The sequence below is a fragment of the Bison bison genome, unplaced genomic scaffold, assembly GCF_000754665.1.
Source record: "Bison bison bison isolate TAMUID 2011002044 unplaced genomic scaffold, Bison_UMD1.0 scf7180017864371, whole genome shotgun sequence".
Lineage (NCBI taxonomy): Eukaryota > Metazoa > Chordata > Mammalia > Artiodactyla > Bovidae > Bison > Bison bison.
Window position 1 is genome coordinate 15,082,385 of NW_011494943.1, and position 3,981 is coordinate 15,086,365.

Here is a 3,981-nt window from a genome sequence, read left to right on the forward strand (position 1 = left end):
GGGACGGAGCTCTCCTCTACCAGCCCTCCCCGCGTCCCTCTACTGCGCATGGCACGCTGCGTACCTCCCTCCCAGCAACCGGCCTGGCGGCAGCGCGGCCTTAAACCAAGGAGGCGGAGCTCAGACTGGGCCGGGACTGCTTGCTAACTCCAGGACCAGGTACCGGGCTGGCGGGGGCCGCCTGGTGCGCTCCGGGGATCAGTTCCTCCTCGCCCTGACGCCGATTCCATCTCCTCAGGGGCGGGCCTTCATCATAGCGGCCACCCTTCGCCTCCCTCGTCCTCCGCGGGCCCCCTTTACACACGAATCCTTCTCGATTCCCACAATGAGGGGCTGTAGCCCGAGAAGAGAATAGGCTTGGGCCTGGCCCGGAGACACCGCAGCGGAGTTGCCGGGCGGAAGAGGCGAGCGCCTGCTTTCTCTCTCCTCTTCCCCCCCTGATTTCCAGGTGGGAAACCTGGGGCCCAGGTGACAGTTTGTCCTGATGTAGCGAAGAGGAGGCATATCCTCTCCCCGCACCCCATTTGAGCTTCCCTCATCCGCATCTCTTCCCAGGCGGGACAGGCAGCAGTAGGTCAAGCCCTCCTAAGAGAAGAGCTCAGGTATTCCTGAATCAGCCTAAACAGAGCTTCTGATTGTCTTGTTTTCCAAAATGCTTAAGTGCCCACAGCACCTTGGGGTGGAGATGCGGGATGGGGGTAGGGAAGTGAGCGCGAGGGAGGGGAGTGGTTAAGTAAAATTGTTCAAGTTTTCAGGAAATGGGGAACCAACTTTTCTGCCCAGCCTTCTGCTAAGGTATCCTACTATATTCGAACTTAACTTCATCCCAAAGAGGAAAAGACGTGCCAATTGATCCTTTTCTTACTGTAACATTTGTTGGGGTAGAACCGAATTCCAGTATGTTTTTGTGGCATTAAGACAGTTTTTCATTGACTGATCTATGCTTTTCTTTAGAGATCCCCAACATTGTTTCTTGTCCCTGAAAGTTGAAGAAACCAAATCTTTTCTGATTATCTGCCTCAAGCCTATTCAGCCATAAGATAAAGTGTTGAATTGGTTAAATCTGTTGCCCTTTAACTAGATTTCTTAGAGGTGTTGTGACCCAAATGCAGTGTTTATAGTTGTAATCCCAGACATGGAAGAAGTTTAGAAAACCAGTGACAAAAATAGGGGAAAAAGAAAAATTGATAAGGTAAATAAATTTTCCTTTCTATACCATTTAGCATCTGGTCAGTGTTGTCAAATCAGATGATGCCTTTTCAGTCATTACATCTTTACACTCAGTCTTGAGGCTTCTCCCTAAGCTTCTCTGTTATCACTTACAGCTTCTCGAGCACAGGCTTTGGAATAGACCTGATCAGTTCTCTATTACTTGCCTGTGTAACTTTGGTTATTGGTTGTTGTTGTTGTTTTTATTTTAATTTTTTGGCCATGTCATACAGCATGTGTGATCTTAGTTCCCCACCAGGGATTGAACCTGCTCCTCCTGCAGTGAAAGCAGGGAGTCTTAACCCTTGGACTGTGAAGGAAGTCCCATGTCTGTGTAATTTGGGCATTTAACCTGAGTCCTAATTTCCTGATCTGTAAAACTAGGATCAATAATAACTTATTGTGAGCTGATCTCCATGAAGCATTTAACACAGATGCTGGCACATGCTAAGTTCACCATAAGTGTCTGCTGCTTTGATTATTTTCACTATTATTAATTTAACAGACACAAGAGTGTCCATGTTAAGTGTTGGTCACAGTAGCCCCTGGGAATGCAACAGTAAACAAGATGCATTCCCTGCCTTTACAGACTCTAGTGTAGGCCGTTGAGAGAGTGGTCTGTATAAGGATTGAATACAGAGGCCAAGCATCTAACCTGGGTTGGGTGGGGCAGTCTTGTAGGACTTCCTGTAGTAAAAGGACAGACAAAAGATGAATAGATTGGGAAAGTGTAAGTGGTCCACGAGGGGAAGCAGGATCTTTAAAGTTTTTCCTTTGGGTTCCATTTCCTACCTGCCTTTGAAGTTGTGCTCAGTCGTACCCAACTGTTTGTGACCCCCATGGACTGTAGCCCACCAGGCTCCTCTGTCCATGGAATTTTCCAGGCAAGAATACTGGAGCGGGTTGCCGTTTCCTGCCGCAGGGGATCTTCCCAACCCAGGAATCAAATCCTTGTCTCTTTCGTGTCCTGCATTGGCAGGCGGATTCTTTACTATTGCGCCACGTGGGACGTCCATTGCCTTTGATGCTCCATGTCCTACATATGAATTTATCCCAAGGCTTACTTCCCAGTTTTCTGTTTTTCTCTCAGCATTTTCTTCTAAAGTGAATTTCTGTCACTTGTACAGCTTCAGAGCCATCTCTAACCCCTCTTTTAAGCATCAGCCTTACTTTTCTAACTAAATGGTATTTCCACTTGGGATATATAACTTTTCTTAACTGCAGCATAACTTAAAAACTCAAACTCATCTTTCCACCAAAATAACTTCCATCTCTGACTTTTCCTATTTTGTCTTTGACACACTATTCTTTGCAGTTACTCAGGCACACACACACAAAAAAGTCATCAGAGTTGTTCACAGGTAAAACAGGTTCCCTGATAAGGTAGTGAGTTTTCAAGCAGAGACTTGATAATCTTATATCCAGGTGTTTATAAAGCTGTTCTTCCGAAGAGTGGAGGATAGACTCAATGACTTATGGTGTCCTTACTAACTTATTTTTCTTTCTCCTTATCCATCTGTTTTTTTCATTGGAGGATGATTGCTTTACAGTGTTGCGTTGGTTTCTGCCTTACAACAACATGAATTAGTCATAACTATATATATGTATCCCCTCCCTCTAGAGCCTCCTTCCCACCCATCCACATCTGTTTCTCAATATTCCTTCTGCCACAGGCTCATATCACCACAGATGTGGCCCAGAATAATTGTATTCCCTCTTTTTCTTTTTATCATTATACTGGATTCTAACTAACATTCCTTTCTCTGGGTTGTTTTTACCTCCCTCCTCTCACCTCTCTTAGCAGATTATACAACCCCTTACAACCTTCAGTTCAGTCGCTCAGTTGTGTCCAACTCTTTGCAACCCCATGGACTGCAGCACGCCAGCTTCCCTGTCCATCACCACCAACTCCCGAAGCTTGCTCAGACTCATGTCCATCGAGTTGGTGATGCCATCCAACCATCTCATCCTCTGTCGTCCCCTTCTCCTCCCAGCTGAAACACCAGGGAAGCCCCTCACAACCCTAGCCCACCTGAAAAAAAGAATGGAAATGTGGCCGATTTTTTTCTAGATTCTTCAAAAGCATATCTGAGTATTTATTTTAGTCATTTTACTTTGAAAATCAGCTTTGTTCAGATATAATTTACCTGTAACAAAATACACCTATATCAAGTGTACAGTTTGTTGAGTTTTGACAAGTACATTTACATAACCACCATGCAATAAAGATACAGAACTTTTCCATCACCCTGAAAAGTTCTTGTGTGTCTCTTTGAAGTTGGTCCCTTATCTCACTACTGGGTCCAGGCAACCAAGACTTGCTTTCTGTCGTACTTTTGCTTTTTCTAGGATTTTATGTGAATGGAAACATTATGAAGATTTGTGTCTGACTTTTTTCCCTTAACCTGAAATTGTTGCCTATATCAGCAGTTTGTCCCTTTTTATTGCTGAGTAGTATTACATTGGTGTCTGTTCAGTTCACTTCAGTCGCTCAGTTGCGTATGATTCTTTGCAACTCCATGGACTGCAGCATGCCAGGCCTCCCTGTCAATCACCAACTCCCAGAGTTTACCCAACTCATGTCCATTGAGTTGGTGATGCCATCCAACCATCTCATCCTCTGTTGTCCCCTTCTCTTCCCACTTTCAATCTTTCCCAGCATCAGGGTCTTTTCAAATGAGTCAGCTCTTCCCATCAGGTGGCCAAAGTATTGGAATTTCAGCTTCAACATCAGTCCTCCCAATGAACACTCAGGACTGATCTCCATTAGGA

General features: G+C 45.2%; 1 protein-coding gene across 17 annotated transcripts in view; it reads left to right on the plus strand.

The window, feature by feature from the left end:
• The window catches only part of STRADA (STE20-related kinase adaptor alpha), a 29,009-nt gene that overhangs the window by 876 nt on the left and 24,152 nt on the right, over window positions 1-3,981 (plus strand). For 5 of the 17 annotated variants that reach the window (XM_010856433.1, XM_010856448.1, XM_010856444.1 and 2 more), the window contains exon 1: window positions 37-159. The exons of 2 other annotated variants lie outside the window; for them this stretch is intronic. The gene's annotated coding sequence lies outside the window, so the exon portion shown is untranslated. Of the gene's footprint in view, window positions 603-3,981 lie in introns of all 17 variants that reach the window. 10 more of the 17 variants (XM_010856434.1, XM_010856441.1, XM_010856446.1 and 7 more) reach the window with 6 other exon arrangements.